The following is a 23,345-nucleotide window of genomic DNA, read 5'->3' as shown; positions in this document are numbered from 1 at the left end:
CTGTGCTGGCTAACACATGGCATGAGATGGAGAGACAGACAGCAAGAAGATGGGGGGGAAAGATAGCTATTAACCAAGCATTAACACATTCAATTCCACTGTACCAATAGGTACAATAGGGAAGGTGGTTCAAACTTTCCTGGTTCTGCAGCAGCAATCCATTCCCAGCCTTCTGCAGCTTTCAGATCTCCCTGAACCATCTTGCCTCATTGTGTCTACTAAGAAATACCAGCACTATCCAGGCAATATCCATGCCTTAAACGCGTGGCTGTCAGCTCTGCGGAACCTGAAGAAATAACATAGTTGGGTACCATGCACACTCACATGTCTGAGTCACAATCTTACGGAGTCCTGCTTCATTTTCCCAGTTCTGATAACACCAACCACTTTATTTCTTCTTCAGTTCATGGCACAGTAGCTACGTCCCACTGTTAATAACTTAGTGTAACTTCACTAATAGTTTTGTGTTGAGTTAGTCCTCTACCACCAGCACGATCAATTCTTTACAGTTACTTCCCTCTGTAGAACTACCTAGGGTGGTTTCTGGTTTCCTTACTGGAGCTGAACTGACACAAGGCTGAAAGCAGGTACTAATATCACTGGTTAATTATCAATTACCAGTCAAAGATTTGTATTTTATACATGTGGGAGAAACATTATTTATTTGTAATTCAAGGTAGAATCTGTTTTTTTCTTTATTTCTTCTTATTATTTTTCTTTACAATTTATTTATTTGAGAAGCAGAATGAAACAGAGAGAGAATGAGAGCCAGAGAAAGATCTCCCATGTGCTGGTTCACCCCACCTATCAAATGACTGCAAGAGCCAGGGCTGGGCCTGGCTGAAACCAGGAGCCAGGAACTCCATCAGTCTCCCATATAGCTGGCAGAGGCCCAGGCACTTGGGCCATCACATGCAGCCTATCTAGGAAAATTAGCAGGAAGCTGAATTGGAGAAAGAGTAGCCCAGACTCCAAAGGACACTTTGATATGGGATGCCAGTGATACAAGCAGTAGTTTAATCTTCTGTAACAGCACCAGTCCCTGAAAGCAGAATCTTGAAATGGAAAACTGCAGTCACACAATCTTCAGTCCAGATGAAGGTAGTTTACATTAAGTGAAGGTTTATATATTTTTATATTTCAAGGATAATCTTAAAATGCTATACTGTTATTTATTGAATAATTATATATTCTCAAAATATATCCCATTTTATGCCATAACTTTATGTTATCTATAGATTTCTATAACTGAGTTCCAGTAGCACTCCAGACAGAAATTCAGGGTAAACTATTTCTGCATATTTCTACATTTCCATGAGGGCCAATAATATCCATGACCCTCAAATTTACTTCTAATTTCGACAACACCAAAAATTCTATTGTTTTGCCTTCTGAATCCGGGAAAATAGACATTGGCTGATAGATGCTTCTCCTTTTACAGGGTCTTGCTAATATGATACTAGAAATGTCACTTGACTAGTATGCTTGAATTAAGTTGTAAGATGTACAAAGTGCTTTTTTATCTACCATCCATAATTCATATACAAACCTATAAATCAAATTTTTCCCATTTTCCTTTACAAAATCTACGATTCAAAAGGATCAAGCGTTCTCTCAAAGCTCTAGACTGAAAGGTGTGGAATGTGATATGACACTCCCATCTCAGAACTTTCTTACTTCTCTTTATTATTTAACCATTTGACTCTTCCATGAAAAGTATAAATCTCATAATGACCCAACTATGTTAAAACTCCTCAAATGAACAAAGTCCAGAAACAGTGCCACACTTATTATGTGGCTTATTTTTTAAAGCTGCATTTAAGAGAAGGTTTATCAGAGACAGCTCTCTAATAAACCAAATGGGAGGGATAATTACCTTCAGGGATATTTTATTATTAAAAGGTATAATGAGGAGTACTATGAGAGTAGATTAAACTATTAGGGAACCTGCCACAAGTGACTTAGTAATTTGAAAGATCATTTATCATTTTCAATCAGGATTTCAGTTCATTTATCTGGGTGATTTTTCAAAATACTCTAAAATTTTCTCTTTCTTTTTTTCTGACTGCTAAATAGATAAATTGCTCTTCTTTTCTGTAGAGAAAATAAAGGTACAGTTGATAATTCATGTAGTTACACATATAGCCTTTGAATTTACAGCAACAGTCTCACAATTCATCTTTGTATAAAGTTCAGGATATTTAATTCCTCTTGCTTCAGAAATAAGTTCCCATGTCCTAAGTTAAAGTTTCTCTTGGTCTTCTTAAATATGCCAGAAAATAATAATAAACTAAATCTTGATCAAAAAGTAAAAAAAAAAAAAAAAAAAGGATGTAATTTTGACCTTCTAGTAAAGACTTAAAGGTATATATTTTCAGATATATGCACACATAATAATTTGACAGGAGCTCACTTCCCACTTGATATCAGTTTCCCACTGCTCCCAATTAGGAACCCCTACATTGCAGAAAAGAGCAAAACTTCTATTTCTATCACTTCTTCAAGGACAATGGCCGCCGTGATATTTACGCAACAGCTTTTGGGTAGACCACCCTAAAGTGAACTCTTTCAGGACAGCTTGCTCGAGTGGCAGGTTTGCACAACTGTGCAAATCCGCTTTCTTCCTTCTTTCATGGAGAGTCAGAGAGGTGGAAGTAAATGAGATGGCTGGTTTTGCAATATTCATATTGTGGCTGGAAGGCAAATTTAAGGAAAGAGGCCATATTCTCAACAAAGCAAAGCAGAGAGAAAGCAGGATCACAGGCCGCTAACAACACCAAGGAGCCACCACATTCCTGAACTGTCTTTGGAATTTCTGTTGCTGCAAGAGAAGGAAGCACTGTAGTTTCAGCTCCTGCTATGTGCAGCCACACACTATTCTCTAACACACATGGGTTCTAGGTTAAAGGGAAGTCTTAAGCATTTCTGGTGGGAAGATACAGTGCTACATCTTTCTGAAGATTAAATCAATATGAAACATCACAAGTTTAAAAACATGCAAACATCTTGACTCAGCAGTTGCACAACTAATAATTTATCTAAAGAGAACACTCAAAGAAGAGTTTAAAATGTGCTTATAGTGATGGTAAGTCCAGTGCTGCTTATACATATATTCACATACTGGAACCAATCAAAACAATCAACAATATAAAAATCATGAAATCATAGTCACAGTACAGTTATACACAAAATGAGGCAGTATGAAAACTGTGTAACACCATGGCATGGGACAGTATTTATGATATTTTAAAGTACTTCAAAGTGGCATCATGCACTTAAATTATATTAAATATCCTAAATTGTACATTACGATACCACTAATGTTAATCCACAAAACATCACCTATACACATAAAAACTACGTGCACGGACAAGTGAACTCTGATCTTTCATGACGAAGTCATTTGTATTTATGTTTACCTTTTTTCTAAGAAAATCATAATAAATGTGCATGCCATACATATAAAGAAAAAAGTATGTTGAAAAAAATACAGTGGCGAGTTCAGTGTTAATGACACTAAAACATGACTAACATAAGCTAGGTTAAAAACTGAAATCACAATGATTCTTGTAAAGATTCCTAAATGAATATGTAAGCCATCCTGTTATGCTCTCGACCTATGAGAAGTCTGAAAAGTTTCCTAACAGAATGAAGACAAATTTCTTTGACTTCCTTTTGGCACTGCTGCTGCACTGACTCCCCATTCCCGGCGACAGCATGTGGCAAAAGCACACACGTACGGACTGCACACAATCATGCATCAACTTGCCTTTGAAACCCTTGAGAATATGATCGGTATCTCACCTAGTTCTTGTCCCAGGGCTCTGGTACACATTAGTTTTTCAGCATATGAAAGTTTATTGTATTTTTTAAAATTTGTATTCATTTTTATTTATTTGAGAGTCAACTGATTATCCAATTGTGTTTACCATCTTTCAATCCCAGGATGTTGCTAGAGTCTTTCCATGGTCCTTTTAGGCAATATTTTCTAAATCTTGGCCTACTGCACAGCAATTTTGGTAGAGGAAATTTGAAAACGAGAAGATCGTATAAACAGAAAAGACACATATCAGAACCACTCACTTATCAGTGTGGGAAACATTTAAATATTTGTGGCATACATTACTGCAGTTTAAATATTTCCATTTCTTACTCATATCTGGAGACCTGACAGGGAAGCATTTCCTGAACCTGTCACTGTTGGGCATGGCTATGTGATTAGGACTGACTGTGAGTGACAAGCTGCAGTGACCCCACATTGGGCATTTAGTAACTTGTCCTATATACTCAAGAGTGAAGGCTGCATACCTTGTGTATGCCTGCATACTTGCATTTCCAGGCTCTTTCTGCCCTGATATTCAGGAAATGTATGACATAATCAAAAACCAAATCTTTGTTGTTTCAAGGTGGTGAGATTGTGGAGTTGGATGTCACCGCAGGATGACTTAGACTGTTCTGATCCAAATACATGTCTTGTGGATTATTCAGAATCCCATTTGCACATATTCTTGACCTCAGCAGTGACAAGCGGGCCCATTTTATTATTTTAAAACAAGTTTATTTTTTTAAAGTGTAAATGCACAAAAGAGAGTCAAAAGTTTGTAGAAGAATAGAAAAGAATTAGATGGTAATGCCCATTTTCCCTTAACATTTCAAAGCTACGCCGTATTTTTCATTATAAGACATCAAGGCAATATACAAAATCATCTGTGCAATACATACACACATATTGATGAGAAAAGTAAACTTGAATCCCATCTTCCAGAAACAGTTTTAGCTACTTGTAAGTAAACATAATCCCAGGTTTGTATATCTATATCTATAGCTATATCTATAACAATGATAAACAAATAGAAACCATATAGCAATTTAGACATAAAATATGTTTCAAAATGGTATCATGGGGGCTGGCATTTTGGCACACCAAGTAAAGCTTCCACCTGCCACACTGGCATCTCATATGGGTGGTAGTTCATGTCTCAACTGTCCCACTACTGATCCAGCTCCCTGCTAATGGCCTGGGAAAAGCAACAAAAGCTGCTCCAAATGTCTGGGCCCCTGACACCCATGTGAGAGACCTGGATGGAACTCTTGGCTCCTGGCTTCAGTTGGCCAAGCCCAGAGTGCTAAGGCCATCTTGGGGGTGAACTGGAGAATAGAAGATCTCTTGTTCTCTCTCTCGCTGTCTCTGTCTTTCCCTTTCTCTCTGTAATTCTGCCTTTCAAATAAATAAATAAATCTTTGAAAAGAAAGATATCATGGGAAGCATTACATATGAATTTACTTGAACATACAAACAAGAAAATGAAATTGGAATAAACATTAAAACAAAGAATTATTGACCTTTAGGATTAATGTTTTTTTTACCAGAGATTCTAGTTTCCTTTTGAACATATTGGATATATGTAATGATATTAAAGAATAACAGGGCCAGCACTGTGGCTTCATGGGTAAAGCCACCACCTAGAGTGCCAGCATCCCATATGGGCGCCAGTTCAATTACCAGCTTCTCCTCTTCTGATCCAGCTCTTGGCTATGGCCTGGGAAAGCAGTAGAAGATGACCAAGTCTTTGGGTCTATGCACCTAAGTGAGAGACCCGGAAGAAGCTCCTGGCTCCTGGCTTCGGATTGTCTCAGCTCTGGCCATTGCAACCATTTAGGGAGTAAACCAGGGGATGGAAGACCTCTCTCTCTCTGTGCCTCTGCCCCTTTGTAACTCTGCCTTTCAAACAAAAATAAATAAATAAATATTTTAAAAAATAAAGAATTACATACTATTAAATATCATAGCAATATGTAGGGTGATACTAAGGAAAGGTTTTCACGGCCAATGTCACATACTAAAACTACTAGTGGTTACATTTTTTTCTTTTGCTATCATCCAAATTAACCCAAAAAGAAGTGTGGGTGAGGATGGTTACGAGGGCAGAACTGATCATGGGTAGATGATTTTGGCATTGGGTAATAAAAATGGAAGAGTTCAGTACAATAGTCTCTCTGCTTTTACAAATATTACAATTTTCCATAGCCTCACATTAATTTTTTTTTAAAAAAAGAGTTTAGTTTATGAAACGCAATTCCACTTGAAATGACCTGGACATCCTACACAAGAATATCTTTTGTACAAATGCTTAACAAACAGACTGAAATGTAAAGTCAAGGCTCTGAGAGAGTGGACAAAGGCCCATTAGGACTTGGTGTCACAATGCTGAGATCAGTGTCACTCGTGGCTGCAGCACTTCAGGCATTGGGAAGCGAGTGCTAACACTGCAAACCCAATTATCCTGGCTTCTGTTCTGCTGCCCGACCAATGGATTGATGGTAGAGCAAAGGTAACAAAATTAAACAAAACAGGAATTTCATGTAAAAGGGATTGCTCTCTGCCTTTGTGATAAGGTGTATTATCATTATTATAAAAGGTTTTAACTAAGTGAAGCATTTTATATTACTGGTAAAATACATTTTAAAGTGCTAACCTTGAGAAGAATAACCCTGATTAATTATAGTTCCCAATAATTAATTCACTCTTTTAAAATTTTTATCCAATTATAATTCTTCATCCTAGCTGGTTTCCACTGGTAATCACTCATATTCTGTAAGAATAAAATACTCAGAAATGGACCTAATTCAGCAACCTGAATATAGCAGCACTAATTATAAAAGTAAACTGTATAGAATGTCAAAAATAATTTGACAGATTTTTTTTCCTGTGACAACTTAAGGAATTAATAGGTTCAGCTCAAATGTACTTTTAGAGTTCTGCAAAGATACTATGATCTCTGCATATGTCTCCAAAGAGTACAGGGAGATAAACTCTTTAAACCTGTCAGGGTTCTTTTTTTCCCCTATAATTCTATAAATAATAAACATTTTAAGAAACTCTATATACTCCCACACATAGAACCACAACAGAAGCAGTAAGAGCAAAAGAAAAAAAAAAACCTTCATTACATGGGAATAGTCAACCTTTCTGCAAAGACTTACAGACACACTCCGTCCAAGTTTACCTTCAAGGTTTTTACTGGTTCATGAGAAAGAAGCCATAGAGGAAACAGAAACAAGTAACCCAGAATAACAAACCTGAACAGATCAATGTTACTGGGGTGGTAGAGACAAGGAAAGCTTTGATAACAAAAAAAGTTCTTTTTCTCTACAAGGTAAACTAGGGATTCAAGCTGAATAAGTGTTCATTAAACCAAAGTAAATGAGTTGACTTTTAGCACAGTGGTTAAATTGCTACATGGGATGCCCTTACTCAGTGTTATAGTACCTGGTTCTAGTTCTGGCTAATGTGTTTTGGAGGTGGCAGGTGATGGGTCAAGTACATGAATTCCTGATATCAAAGTGGAGACCTGGATTGAGTTTTGGGCTCTTGGCCTAAGTCTTTCCCAGGCTGGGTGTTAACAGATACCTGGGGAGGCAACCAGCAGAAGGAAGATGTCTCTCTGTCTCTCACTTTTATCAGATGCTAAATCTTCTTTTTTACTTCCTCAGTAATTAATACTTTGAAAAAATACAACATAGGTTTCTAGAACTGTGAAGTAGAAGAGGTGACTCATTGCCTATAAGCAACAGAAAAATTGTGGACTAAGTTATCCCTAGAGAACCAGTGTGATGTCTCAGTTTGATGACTAAACTATATTTCCTTGGAAATTCTAGTTAGAAAAGAAGGGATAAAAATGAGCAATAAAAGAAGGGATAAATAAATATGAGGTTTATTCATGCATTTCTAACAATGCGATTTCACTTACTAAATAATGCATGTAACAAGCAGACACGTCCACATTTGTAAGCTCATCATTCCCTGTTCAACTCACCCAAAGTTAGAAGCATTCACCCTTCCTTTTCCATCTAGGATTATAAAGGAGGCAAGAAGAACCTTTAAAAAAGAAAGAATTAATATTTCAGGCTATCCCTTTTCAGGAGAGGCATAAAGTACACACTCTCCCTTCCCATCTAAAGTTTAAGTTATATAGAATTAGAAAAAACACAAACATATATGAATACATACATATTTGCAAGTCTTTATGTGGTTATACATTTCAAGATATTATGGCATTCAGAAGAGATGAAACCAAGTAATCACATATTTTTTCTAATAACCAAAGTATTATTATTTGGCCAATATTACTTCTTATATAAGTTGAAGGACTCAATTCCTTATTACTTGCCCATAGACAATGCTGCATTGTACAAGTCTCTCCTATAATATGCTTCTTTGTACCTTCTAGACAGCTTAGGAACTATTAATTGCATCTTTGACTAAAATATTGGCTTTTTGTTTGTCTTCAAAGAAGGCTCTTCTGCATATAGAATTGTGTTATTATTCATGGATTTTGTAAACCACCCCTTGGTTTCAACAAGTTTTCATTCAAGTCTTTGTAAGTTTATCTCAGATGTGGCATTTTTTAACTTTCAGCATATAAAATTTATGTAATGGTCAAACTCAATATCTCAGTGGTGAGAAATGTATTTAAGAAGTTTGAGTAAAAACATGCTATATTGAACTCCTTTGCTCTTTGAGAGACTGGAATAAACAGTAATATTTAGATTGGCCTAGTAGCTGAAGCCAACATTTGGATGGGGGTAATTTAAGTCACAAATAGAAACTATCAGAGTGGACAGAACTATCAGCTGAATTGCCAGCAGAAATCACTCTTTATGGAAAACATACACAAAGAACCTAACACAGTATTGATAGACACAGGATGAGCCACCACTCAGCAGGCACCAAATCCATTTCACTAATTCCCCCAGTCAGAAGAAAAGACACTAACCCAGAATGGAGCCAATCAGCAGAACCAAGGTGTGCCATGCAATTGTACACAGAGACAGATCCATAAATCTATTGTAATTGAGGTAGTCTCTTTATCCAGAGAAGAAAGATTTTGAGAAGTTCATTCTCTACTAAAGAACTAACGTGATTATAATAAACCTAATTATCTAGATTAATATAATTAAATGAAATTATTTAAATTTTAGTTATTGATAAAAATAATAAATATTAGATCCTAAATGGATACACAGCATGAAGCAGGCTTCATACTAATTACATGAATACACAGTTTAATTTAATTATATTTAACTCTCTAAGCTAGGTATAACTGTCTCCATTTTATAAATGAAACTAAAGTTCAAAGGATTCAAGTATATGTTTAGGTTCCCATAGATGACAATCCTGGAGAAAACCTCAGCTGATCTAATAACAAAGCCCTCTTCAAAACCAGTGAGAATGTAGAATAAAGGAGCTAGGATCTAGATTAATAACATTGTCTTTATATCTAATTCACAGGGTAATTTGGGGATCTGAATTCTCAAAGTTAATTCATGTTTTTTGACAATCCAATTAAAACCTTTTGTTTTGAACAAATAATCCTTATGTGAAATAATCATGAGGTCAATAGTAAAGCCTGTAATGAAGAAAGTCAGTGATTTCCCTGTTTACTCATTCATCCATTTATTTGAAAAATGTACCCAGTGATATAAAGTCCTATGCTACCTAAATGGCTTACTTGCTAAGTGACTACACAAGCATTCTATTCTCTTCCCCTACTAAAAGAAGAAAGATTTACTGCAAAAATTAACTCTGGTTTTGTTCACCTGAACCCAGTGATTGTTACTGTGATATTCTGAATACTATTCAGACTTCTGGCCAGCGCCGCGGCTCACTAGGCTAATCCTCCGCGTTGTGGCGCCAGCACTTCGGGTTCTAGTCCTGGTCGGGGCGCCGGATTCTGTCCCGGTTGCCCCTCTTCCAGGCCAGCTCTCTGCTGTAGCCAGGGAGTGCAGTGGAGGATGGCCCAAGTGCTTGGGCCCTGCACCCCATGGGAGACCAGGAGAAGCACCTGGCTCCTGCCATCGGATCAGCGCGGTGCGCCGGCCGCAGCACACCGGCCGCGGTGGCCATTGGAGGGTGAACCAACGGCAAAGGAAGACCTTTCTCTTTGTCTCTCTCTCTCACTGTCCACTCTGCCTGTCAAAAAAAAAAAAAATTCAGATTTCTGAGAGCACCCCATCCTGAAAGAAACTTAATTTTGTGTAAAGGGAACTGGACAATTAGCCCATCAAGTCTTTATTAGATTCACAGGAGGTTAATTGCTAACTCAATAGTTTTACAGTAACTGTAGTACTCTGATAGCATACATACAGCAAGAATATGGGAAAAAAATAGGATTGTTTGCTTACAGGAATTTACATAAAAGTCATTTCTAAAAGTCACGAACTGCTATGAAAAAATCTATAGTATCCTGTTTTGAGAACTTCTAGCTCAAAAAGCCAAAGTGTAGTGCATGAGTATGATGTTTGCCTCCTACCAGGACCAGGAAGAACTGGCCCAACCAGGAGAATGCCACAGAACTGAAGACTCCGTTATGTAAATATCGTTAGATGGGACACTAAGCCACATCTTGAAATCTAAATGAAAACTGCATGATTCTTCTTCATTCACTTCATAAGAATCTTGGGACTTTAAAAAAGTAAAAAGAAAAGAATATAAACAAGATAGTAAGAAGATACTTTAAGATCAGCCATCCTCTACATATCCATGTGGTTAGCTAACAGACCAATTCATATATTGATTCATGTAATCACTATGTGATATTATTGGCCATCTAGTGTCTGCTAAAAATTAACTTTGGCAATATGAAATAATGGTTAATAGCATACAAATCTCCGACCTTAAAGAACTTTAAAGAGGGACTAGCATAGTGGCATAGCAAGTAAAACCACCACGTGTCACGTCAGCACCTCATATTGGCTTCAGTTCATGTCCCAGCTGTTCCACTTCCAATCCAGCTCCCTGCGAATGCCCTGGGAAAAGCAGCAGAAGATAATTCAAGTTCTTGGGCCCTTGTCCCTAACATAAGAAAATGACATCAAGTGCCTGGCTTCTGGTTTTTCCCTGCTCAACACAGGCAGTTGTGGCCATCTAAAGAGTGAACCAGTGGATGAAAGATCTCTCTCTGTCTCTCCCTCTCTCTCTCTCTGAAACTCTGACTTTCAAATAAATAGTTACATCTTCAAAAAAAGAATTTTAAAGAAAGGTTAGAATGGAAAAACTATTCAATCAAACATATGATTGCAATTTGGTAATGACACACAGTACCATGTTATAGGCAAGTTTTTTTTTTTTAATTAAGCAGAAAATGAGATTCACTTCCGCTGATTTTAGGAACAAGAAAATGCCAATTTTAATTGCACTTTGGACTGAAATGTTACTAGGAGCATAAGTGGTCACTCTTAACTGATATCTATTTTCTACTTCCTGTGTAATTTAATCCATGAAGGAAGAATGGGGGGAAATAAAGAAAGGCAGAACAAAAGTCTAAAACATGTCTGAAAAGTCTGCAGGACCATGCAAAACACATATGGAAAGGGGAACAGAACACAAGGGCATGTGGAATCTAGATACTTCCTCTCACTGGAGCAGCGATGTCTCATGTACCAGTGTTGACACCTGACACAGTGTGGAAATGTTTGTGAGTGTACCTGAGTCTTGCATTTGGATCTTTTTCTTAGTGTGGTGCATGTGTACTGAAGGAACAGCACCAGAAAGACCCAACATTCTGGATTCCACTTAAATTCACAAGGGAAGTTTAGTTCCCAGGGGTTTGTGTACCTGGGAGGATTGCCAAGGCCCGTGTTTAGTGCCCAAAGTCCTGGCAGTTTGACTAGCAGCAAGGATTACTTCCTTGTTTTTAACTGCAGGACTGTGGTCTGAATCACACTGGTAGTGAAGATGTGAAAAAACGCACACTTTCAGAGATGTTAAAGAGATCATATGTCTATCAATTAACTATTGCTGCCTAACAAATGACGCCCAAACTCAGCTACTTAAAGCCACAAACATTTCTTATCACATATAATTCTGTTAGTTGACTCTGGAAACAACTCAGCAGAATGACTCTGTTTGGAGCTTATCAAGAACTTGCAAGGATGTCGACCGCAAATGCAGTCAATCTGAAAGCCCAAGAAGGATTGGAGGATTTGTTTCAACCGGGGCTCTCGCAATTTAGTGCTGGTTGTGGCAGGAGGCTTCTGTTTCTCATCACGTGGACCACTCTATAAGTTACTTGAGTGTCTTCATGATGGTGTAGTTGGCTTCCTCCAGAGCAAGTAATACAAGAGAACAAAGGGGGCTGAGTCGTGGAAGCCACAAACTGTCAATAATGCAATATCCTGTCTTTCACTGAGCCTACACCATCAACTGTGAGAGAAGGCTACACAGAGGCATGAATACCAGTAGGCAAAAATCATTTGTCAACATCTTGGAAGATATCTGTGAGAGAGCCAAAAGCAAAACTATTTGCTTATTGATAGTTTATATACCAGGAAGAATGGGGAAGTATTATACAATGTCAGGAGTCCAGTTTTTGACAGTATCATTGCTTTTGTTTAGAAGTGTTTCGCATCTGTACTTCACCACTGAGTACTGGTCAACAAGTACACATGACAACTATTATTTTTCCAGAGAAAATCTCTGGTAATACTTGTTAGATCACCGTGTGGCTATTAATTTGAAGCATCTAGAGAAAGGTAAGGAAAAGTACCCTAGGGGATGTCAGAAAACCAACTATTGCAACAAATTAATGCGATTACCGTGTATGTATCTCTAAGTTATATTACAGCTGTAGGAATTGAGAAGTGATCAGTAGTCCTTAGTACCTGATAACAAACTTCAGAATTGTATGATACGAACAATATTCATTTCTCCAAACCAAAGTTTGCTAAATTTTTACCTACTGACATTTTGATCTTCATAATTATTTACTTATTTGTTATTTGGGAGTTCTCTTTATATTGTAGAATGCTTAACCACACTTCTTGCTTCTACTTACTAGATACCATTAGAATTGTCCTTCCACTGTGACAGCAAATAACAACATCACCAAGCAAGGGCAGGGCAAGAAGCAAATCCTACTGGGGAACTACAACCCCAACCCTAAATACTAGTGGTCTTTTTTTGTTGTTGTTTTTAATCTTTGGTTAAGGATTAAAAAATTTGTGTTAAGATAAAAATCTAGCTCTGTTGTAATGTTGTAATTAACCCATATGCTCAAAAGTAAGTGCTTAAAGAGTTTTCTCTAACTCAATCTAAAGTATAGGGTAGGAAGTTCAATCAGCAAAAAAACTGAAAACCACACTTGACATCAGATTAGCCTTCAAAAACTGAAGTCTGAACTTTTCTCATAATTTAGGCTTTTTTTAGAATGGAAAAACAATTTTGGACTCCTTTTCTATTGGACTGAAATAAATACAAAATTGCACCATTGGACAGAACAGAGACCTCACACTCTGAAGAGCTGTTCCTAGAAGTAGTATGAAGGAAATATTTATTGGAAAGGTCAAGTGTTCTTCAAAAAAATTACTGTGTGTAGAGCAACCCAAGATTTACTGTTCTTTCCATCAAACTGCCATGGTTTCACCAGGTCAAGTTGATATGCTTCTTGTTTTACTTGAAACTTCAGAAACTAATAAGGGCTTACCACTGTTCTTATGTGTAGGAGGCATAGCAAAAACATTATTTATTTCTGTAAAAGAGGAGCAAATTGGACAGTAACTAGATAATTTCTTCCAAAACTAATAGCTAGTAAGACCATTCTATAAAGTTATTTTCTACCAAGTCTGGGACAACTTTAAGGACCAATGAAAGAGTTCTATAAACCCTCTTCCCAGAAAAATAGCAACCAGTGAAAAAATAACAACATCCACAACATAAAGTCCATGAAAATTACCTAATGGCATATAGGAAATGATGACATTTTTATGAAAGAAGCACTATCAAATCTCATTAACAATGTAAAAGTCTTTAGCATTTGAGCCATTTATTCCCCCTCCCCACATTCTACTTCCCCAGCTCTGTCTGATGGAAGAGTTGATGCAGTTAAGAACACAGGGTATTTTCCCCCTCAGCTCCCAGACCAAGACTACAGCTATCCTGTGCAAATGTTGGGAACATTGCGGAATGCTGGGAATGTTCATCACTGCCCACATTGTTAAGGACTATTTCAAGGAAAAGCAGGTGAGACATTAGGGGTTTTCATTCACCACATGATCCCCGTTCATAGGAATGAAAATCCACTCCTAATGTAGCAAAGTAACAATATTGGGAGATAAATCATATCGACCACAGCCCAGTAGCGGAGTGGAGATTCCATCCAAGAAAAACACTCTAACACTAGTGACTACCATCTTCATTCACTGTCCTACTCCTAAAGCCAAGGTTTCTACCTCAGAGAAAAAGGTCACTTTTCCCTTTCTCTGCTACAGATCCATGGTGCAGATATTTTGCTGATCAGGAAAGGCAGGCTATAGAAACAAATAACTTGAAACCAGTCTTAAAGAAACATGATTATATTTGAAACATTCTATATGGAAGTTCAGATCTCAGGGTGCTCCTAAAACAATGGAGAGTAATTAAGAGAGGATGGCGGTGCTAGGAGAGCAATCAGCTAAAATGCAGATGAAACAGAAGTTTACCAGGGAAAATCAGAAAAAGCAGCAGCTAAAAAGACCATCCTACTACTGAATTAAGGCTCAAAGACTTACCCAAAGACTACAGAAAATTTTCAGTGGATCAGACATTACAACAATTTATGTGAAGAAGCCCTCATGAAACAATAATGCAAACGATTGGCAATTAATGGAGTAAAAGTTGGATGTGTTATCAATAAAACCAAACAACTTAATAGAGAAATCACTGGAAGAGACAAGGAGAATTCTGCAAAACCACTGTTCTTCCTGAGAGATTTGTGTGCAGGCCTACACTGTCCACTTTCAGGAGTATCATCAGAGGGTGTGCAGTTTAGGGCCAATAAGCTTCACAGATAAACTTCAAAATGCTCCAATTAAGTCAGTAAACAAACAAAAAAAGAAACAACAAAAAAATGAGACCACATGGGTGAGACTAATGTGCAGTTTCTACAATATATTTTCAAAACCACACATTTTTCTATAAACTGTTATCACATATGCAAAGAAATAGGAAACTTAGATTTACACACAACAGAAGAAGACATTGGTAAAGTTCAGATGTAAGACTCATGGCTAAAAGAAATAATTTTTAAGGGAGTAAATGAAGGTATGATGACAATATTTTCTTGAACAAAGATTGTACATAAAGGTATAGATTTTCTAAAAAGAAAGTAAAAGAAAACTGTGGATTTCAAAGCACAGAAACATAAATGAAAATATCACTAGACAGACATGATGCTGGATTTGACCTTAAAGAAAATAAAACCTTGAAATTGATAAATGGTTAGAAAAAGATTAAGCAATCTGAAGAGCAAAGAGAAAAAGAAATAGAACAATGAACTGAGTCTCAGAGAATCATAACACAATATTAAACAAACCTACAAATGTGTAGTTAGAGTGACATAAGCATTGGCGCTAGAGACAATCACCAAAAACTGCAGAAATAATGATGGAAAACTTCCAAATTTTATAAGATACCTAGCCACACATCCAGAGGTTCAAAAAATTCCAAATAGGGCAAAGTTGAAGAAAACCATAGGATAAATTTGAAGAGACAACACACAAACCCACAATAATAAAGAGGTTGAAAGTAAAAGTTGTGGTTGTCTTCTTGGAATTGAACCTATAGAATACATGAAATCTGTTGTTTTTATGTTAACAAAAAATTTTAAAATAAAACCAAAAGAAAAGTAAATGATGGAGTAAATCTCAAAGGTGCAAGAGAAAAAATGATTCTAGTACATGGTAATTGGAAAAGATTAACATTGGTCTTCCTGTAAGAGACAAGGAATATCAAAAGGCATTGGGAATATCAAAGCAATGAAACAGAAGAACTGTCTACCAGTAATATTATATACACAGAAAAATTGTCTTTCAAAAATGAAGCTAAAATAAAGATTCCAAGGTAAATAGAAAGTGGGAGAAGTTTTTTGATATCAAGTCTGACCTGCAAGACTTACTAAAGGAATTTCCTTAGATTGAAAGCAACTGAATTTAGGAACTAATATGAGCTAATAGGAAAAACATAAATTGCTGAGAAAGGTTTAGTATAGATTTATAAAGAATGATATATGTTTCCTCTCATCCATATTCTTAACAGATATTTAAAAGAAATTACACAGGGCTGGTGTTATGACATAGCAGGTAAGGCCACCACCTGTGATGCCAGCATCCCATCTGTGTACTAGTTATGTCCTGAATGCTCGACTTGTGATCCGGCTTCCTGCTACTGGCCTGGGGAAACACTGGAAGATGGCCAAGGTATTCGGGCCCCTGTTACCCACATAGGAGACCTGGATGAAACTCCTGGCTCTGGTTTCGGCCTGGCCCAGTGCTAACCATTGTGGTCACCTGGGGAGTGAACCAGTGGATGGCATATTTCTCTATGTCTGTCCTCTCTCTTTGTGACTCTGACTTTCAAAATAAATAAATAAATCTTAAAAAATTATTTAAGGGGGCAGCATAGCCAGTGAAGCCACCACCTGTAGTGCCGGTATCCCATATGAGCACCGGTTTGGGTCTTGGCTGCTTCACTTCTGATCCAGCTCTCTGCTGTGGCCTGGAAAAGCAGTGGAAGATAGCTGAGGTGCATGGGCCCCTGCACCCATGTGAGAGACCTGGAAGAAGGTCCTGGTTCCTGCCTTCAGATTGACACAGCTCTGGCCGTTGCGACCATTTGGGAAGTGAACCAGCAGATGGAAGACCTCTCTTTCTCTCTGCCTCTCTGTAACTCTGCCTTTCAAATAAATACATATATCTTTAAAAATTATATAAACCAATATACATTTAGTTGCATTATGGATCTTTAACATATTTAAATATACAGATATAGATAAAGATACACATTTGACAATAATAGCAGGAAACAAGCAAGAGCAAGACTGTATGGAAGCAAGGAAATAAAGTCAGATGGGTACTGAATCCATAGGAACAACTGAACAGAACTAAATATGGTAATTTATGAACTTAACAAACTTGATAGCATACAATAGATCTTTGTAAATACATACTCTCTTTTCTTATTTCCTCATATGTAAGAGACATCTGACTACATCACTTAATAATCTCAAAAATGTACTATTCCTCTTGTAATATTCATAGACACAATATGCATACAATAATATCAAAATTGGGAAGAAGGAAGAGTTTGATAGGGGTAACATCTACATATTTCACTAGAATTAACTAGTATAAATCTGAATTATATGCTAATCAGAATATGTAGTCATGCACACAAGTACCTGCTTTCCATAGGAGATATGCTTTATTGACCATGATAAAAACAGGTTAAATGAAAATGAGAAATAAGGAACGCCAAAAGCTTCAGTAAGGACGTAAGAGTGGCTACGGTAAGCCAAACTACGCTTTAAAATAATTTTAAAAAATTACAAGAGTGGTTGGCTCTATGGCGCAGCAGGTTAAAGCCCTGGCCTGAAGTGCCTGCATCCCATATGGGTGCCGGTTCGAGACCCAGCTGCTCCACTTCCCATACAGCTCTCTGCTATGGCCTGGGAAAGCAGTACAAGATGGCCCAAGTCCTTGGGCCCCTGCACTCAGGTGGGAGACCTGGAAGAAGCTCCTGGCTCCTGGCTTCGGATTGGCACAGCTCTGGCCGTTGTGGCCAATTGGGGAGTGAACCATTGGATGGAAGACCTCTCTCTCTCTGTCTCTACCTCTCCTCTCTCTGTGTAACTCTGACTTTCAAATAAATAAATAAATCTTTAAAAAATTACAAGAAATAGCGAAATTTTATAAAAGTAAATGTTTCAATTCATAGGGGTGACATTACAACTATACACATGCAGCCACCTAAATACAGAAGAAAACACAGTCACAAATTACATGAAACAAAAAGTGACAGGATTAAAAGGATCATTAGGGAATTCAAAAATAGTAGTTTCACACTTTAATAACCTATTTTCAATAAAGAATAGAACTATTGAGAAAATAAATAAATAATAAAAGGCTTGAACCATACTATATACCAGTCAGGCCTAAAAGATATCTATTGATCATTCAACTTCATGATATTAGAGTATATATTCTTTCTAGCACACATAAAACATGTTCTAGAATATGTCATACACTATACTATAAAACAAACATCAATACATTTTAATCAATGCATATCATGCAAAAATGTTTCCAACCACATGAAATGGAATCAGGATTGGATAAAACAAAGAAAGTTGGGATATGCATAAATAAGAGGGAACTTGAAAAAAATCATGAAAATGGAAATAGAAGATCAGTAGCCTAAGTCCCATCTGGCTGCTGGTTCAAGTCCACCTCCCAACCAGATCCCTGGGAAAGCAGGGGTCAATGGTCCACATACATGGGTCCCTGCCACCTATGTAGGAGATCCAGATGAAACCCCTGAACCATGGCTTCAGCCTGGCCCAGCCCAGGGCTGTCACATTCATTTGGGGAATGAACGAGTGGATGGAAGCCCTCTCTCTCTCTTCCTTCTCTTCCCCCTCTCTGTAACTCTGCCTTTCAAAGAAATAAATAAATCCTTTTCCTTTTTTAAAAAAGATTTCATTTATTTCTTTGAGAGGTAGAGTTACAGGCAGTGAGAGGGAGACACAGAGAGAAAGGTCTTCCTTCAACTGGCTCACTCCCCAATTGGCTGCAGTGGCTGGAGCTGTGCTGATCAGAAGCCAGGAGCCAGCAGCTTTTTCCCAGTCTCCCACATGGGGGCAAGGGGATAAGCACTTGGGCCATCTTCTACTGCTTTCCCAGGCCACAGCAGAGGGCTGGATTGGAAGAAGAGCAGCCAGGTCCAGAACCGGGGCCCATATGGGGTGCTGGCGCCACAGGTAGAGGATTAACCTGCTGCACCATGGTGCAGGCCTCTTTTTCTTCAAAAATAATTTTTTCTACATGCTTCTTGACGTATTCCCACAGTTTAAATCAAACAATATAACCCAACATAGGCAATGGGTTAAAGGACAATTAAAAAAGGATAGAAAATACTTTAGATGAACGAAAATTAAGATACAATATACCACAACTTATGAAATACAGCTGTAATAGGGCTTAGAGAGAAATTTATAGTTATAAACACCTATATAAAGAAAATAAAAATCTTGGACAGTAGCCTGCCTTAAAACACTGGAAAAGGAAAAGCATACAAAACCCAAAGAGAGGAGACAACAGAGATTAGATCAGGAATCAATGAACTAGGGAATAGAGAAAATAGGGAGAAAGCCAACAAAAGCAAAAAATAGTTCCTGTGAAAACATCAACATAGTTGGAAAACTTTTAACTATACTAAATACACATACACACATAGGTGGAGGGGGGCAGGGGAGAGAGCTCAAATTAATAAAATCAAGAATGAAACAGAATCATCATTACTGGACTTCCAGAAATAAAAAGGATGGAAAAGGGTAACTCCATGAGAACAAACTAGAAAACATAAAAGAAACAAACACCTTCCTACAAAGATACAAACTACTACAACTAAAATGAATGGGAATAGAAAATTTGAATAAACCTACAAAAGTGAAGAGTTTAAATTAGTAATTAAAATTTTCCCACATAAAAAACAAAAAAGACAAAACTAATATGGCTTCACTAGTGTATTCTACCAAACATTTATAGAAGGTTTAATACAAATCTTCACGAATTCTTCCAAAAAATAAAGTAACACGCCCTAGTTAATTCTGAGGCCAATATTTTGTTTATACCAAAACAAGACAGGCATCTTAAGAAAATAAAATTAAAGACTTACATTTTTTATGAATGCAGTAGTAAACTTCCTCACAAAGTCTAGCAAAATATATCTAACAATATATAAAAATGATAATACAACATGACTAAGTTGGATTCATTCCAAGTATTCAAGGGTGGTCTAACTTCTGATCAACTAGTTTTGTGTACCACACCAATAAAAAATTTTAAAAACTATATGATAATCTCATTTGATTCAGAACAAGCACTGGATATTACAACACACTTTCATGATAAAAGGAGATGAAAAACAAAGTAAATTCCTCAACCTGATGAAAACCATCTCCTGAAACACACACACGAACACACATGCACACAGAGATAACACACTTAATAGAAATAAGACACGAAATCCACTTGCTCCACTTTTCTGGACACTATACTGTTAGTTCTACCCAAGAAACTCATGTAATTAAATGAAATAAAAACTATTCCAATCAGAAATGGAGAACTAAAATTATCTATTATCTTTTCTATAAATAATACTACCTTGACTATAGAATATCCTAAGACATTTTCTAAAAAAACATTAGAAATAATAATTGAGTGTGGCGAGGGTACAGTATACAAGATGAATATAGGAATACAAAAATCTATTTCTTTAGATTAGCAATAAACAATCAGAAGATGAATTTAACACAATTCCATCCATAACTGAATCAAAAATAAATAAATAATAAAATAACAAATTTCACAAAAGGAGTAAAATCTACAAAACATGCAGAAAGAAATTAAAAGATATAAGTATTACATATAAAAGTTGAAAGACATCCCATGTTTGTGAACGGGAAAACTTCAAAAGTAAGAAACACTGATCAATCAAAACAATACTGAAAGCAAAACTGTAAGTCTCATACTGGCGAATTTTAAAATGTAGTACAAATGGGATGGCGCCACGGCTCAATAGGCTAATCCTCCGCCTTGTGATGCCAGCACACCGGGTTCTAGTCCCGGTCGGGGCGCTGGATTCTGTCCCAGTTGCCCCTCTTCCAGGCCAGCTCTCTGCTGTGGCCAGGGAGTGCAGTGGAGGATGGCCCAAGTACTTGGGCCCTGCACACCATGGGAGACCAGGAGAAGCACCTGGCTCCTGCCATTGGATCAGCGCAGTGCGCCGGCCGCAGCGCGCCGGCTGCGGCGGCCATTGGAGGGTGAACCAACGGCAAAAGGAAGACCTTTCTCTCTGTCTCTCTCTCTGTCTCTCTCTCTCACTGTCCACTCTGCCTGTCAAAAAAAAAAAAAAAATGTAGTACAAATGGACAGAATTCAGTACAATGTAACATTGGAATTAGAATAAACGTTCTACTCAATGGAAGAGAAGTGACAGTCCAGAAACGAAGCCTTATATCTGTGTTGAACTGACTTTCAACATGAAAATAAAATGGAGAAAGGGCAGTCATTTCAACTACTGGTATCCAACTGGTTATGTGCAGGCAAAAATTCATTAATTTGGACCCCCTTCTCATATTTGAACGAAGACTTATCTCAAAATGGATCAAAGTTTTTACCTTAAGTCCTAAAAGCCCACTACAAGACCTTACATCCTGTTACAAGAAATTATATGACTGAAGTACACTACCTTGGGCTAGGCAAAGCCTTCTTATAATGGTACCAATATAAAAATGAACAAAGAGATAAATTGTATTTCATTAAAATTGAAACTTTTGGTCCTTGAAGAGACACTATGTCCAGCGCTGTGGCATAATATGGACACCAGTTCAAGTCCTTGCTGCTGTACTTCCGATTCAGCTCATTGCTGATGACCTGGAAAAGCACTGAAGTTGGCCCAAGTGCTTGGCCCCCTGCACCACCACGGGAGGCCTAGAAGAAGCTCCTGGTTCCTGGCTTCGGATTGGCCCATCTCCAGCCACTGAAGCCATCTGGTGTGTGAACCAGTGGATATAAGACCTCTCTCTCATTCTCTCTCTCTCTCTCTCTCTCTCTCTCTGTACCTCTGCCTCTCAAGTAAATAAGTAAATCTTAAAATAAAAAAAAAAGTGAAGACAGTGTACAGAATGGAAGAAAATATTTTCAAACCAGATATCTGGTAAAAGACTTGATTATAGAATACAGAAAGAAATCTAATGCTTTCATAACAGAAAAACAAGCAACTCAATTATAAAATAGGCAAGAATTCTGAGTGACAATTATCCAAGAGAACAGAATGGTTGATAAATACAGAAGAAGTTGTTAAACTTCATTACTCATGGGGAAAATGCCAAACAAAGCCACAGTGCGGCAAAACTTCACACTCACTACAATGGCTGTACTAAAAAATGACAATGAACTGTTCAAGATTTGGAGAAGCTGGTATCTTCAAGTATTGTTGGTGAGGACATATAATCACTTTGGAAGGAGGTTATTCAAAAAGTTACACATAAAAATGATATGATCTAGTAATTCTACTCCTAGGTGAAAGTGTATGTATTACGTGTGTGCGTGTGTACATGTACATATTGAAATGAAAAATATGTCTGTATGAAACCTTGTACATAGACCTGCATACTAACATTATTTAAGTATATGAGCCAAAAAGTAGAAACAGTCCCACGTCCGTTAACTGATGAATGGATAACCAAGATGTGATATATCTACACACTGGAACACTTGGCAATAAAAAGAAATACAGTATTGGTATTATTATCGCAGCAAACCTTGAAATAATAGCTCCAGGAAAAGAGCCAGTCATAAAATGACTACATAGTACATTATCCCATTTAGAGGAACTTCCTAGAACAAACAAATGTAGACAGACAAAACTGCTAAGTTGCTGCCCAGAGCTGGTGAGAAGAGATTGGGAAAACTGGGGAATAACTGCCAGTGGGCACAACATTTCTTTTGGGGGTGATGAAATGTTCTAAAATTGGCTGTGGTTATGCTTATATAACTTAATGAATACAGCCAAAGCATCAAAATGTTTTATATATTTTTACAACAAAATTTATACTATTATGGGTGAGTCTGGTACATGAATTATATTTCAATAATGTTGATAAAAAGTAAAATTGATAATATTTTAACTAACATTATTTATTTGCTTTACACATAGCATCAATTAGCTTCAATAGATAAAGGGCAGGACTGGTGTGGTGGCATAGCGGGCAAAGCCACCACCTGCAGTGCAGGCATCCCATATGGGCCCCATTTCGAGTCCCGGTTGCTCCACTTCCCATCCAGCTCTCTGCCAAGGACTTGGGCCATCTTCTACTGCTTTCCCAGGCCTTAGCAGCCCCTGTACCCATGCGGCAGACCCAGAAGTAGCTCCTGGCTCCTGGTTTCAGATTGGCCCATCTACACCCATTGTAGCCATCTGGGGAATGAACCAGAGGATGGAAGACCTCTCTCTCTCTCTCTCTCTTTCTCTCTCTCTCTTTCTCTCTCTCTCTGCCTCTCTTTCTCTCTCTTTGTAACTCTGACTTTCAAGTAAACAAATCTTTATAAAAAAATAGTTAAAGGGCACTAATATGATTGGGTACAGAATTTTTAAAATTATGCTGGGGACACTACCTTTCTTTTTAAGATTTATTTATTTATTTGGGCCGGCGCCGCGGCTCACTAGGCTAATCCTCCACCTTGCGGCGCCAGCACACCGGGTTCTAGTCCCAGTCGGGGCACCGGATTCTGCCCCGGTTGCCCCTCTT

General features: G+C 37.5%; 1 long non-coding RNA gene across 7 annotated transcripts in view; it reads right to left on the bottom strand.

The window, feature by feature from the left end:
- LOC138850057 (uncharacterized) overlaps positions 1 to 23,345 on the bottom strand; it is a 1,261,171-nt gene that overhangs the window by 420,547 nt on the left and 817,279 nt on the right. For 2 of the 7 annotated variants that reach the window (XR_016235499.1, XR_016235502.1), the window contains exon 7: positions 7,818 to 7,879. The exons of the other annotated variants lie outside the window; for them this stretch is intronic. This is a non-coding gene — a long non-coding RNA (uncharacterized LOC138850057). The remainder of the gene's footprint in view (positions 1 to 7,817; positions 7,880 to 23,345) is intronic. 7 annotated transcript variants of the gene reach the window in all.

This window comes from Oryctolagus cuniculus, chromosome 6, assembly GCF_051225735.1.
Source record: "Oryctolagus cuniculus isolate XC-2025 breed Fujian yellow rabbit chromosome 6, ASM5122573v1, whole genome shotgun sequence".
Lineage (NCBI taxonomy): Eukaryota > Metazoa > Chordata > Mammalia > Lagomorpha > Leporidae > Oryctolagus > Oryctolagus cuniculus.
This window is presented reverse-complemented; position numbering and strand designations above follow the sequence as displayed.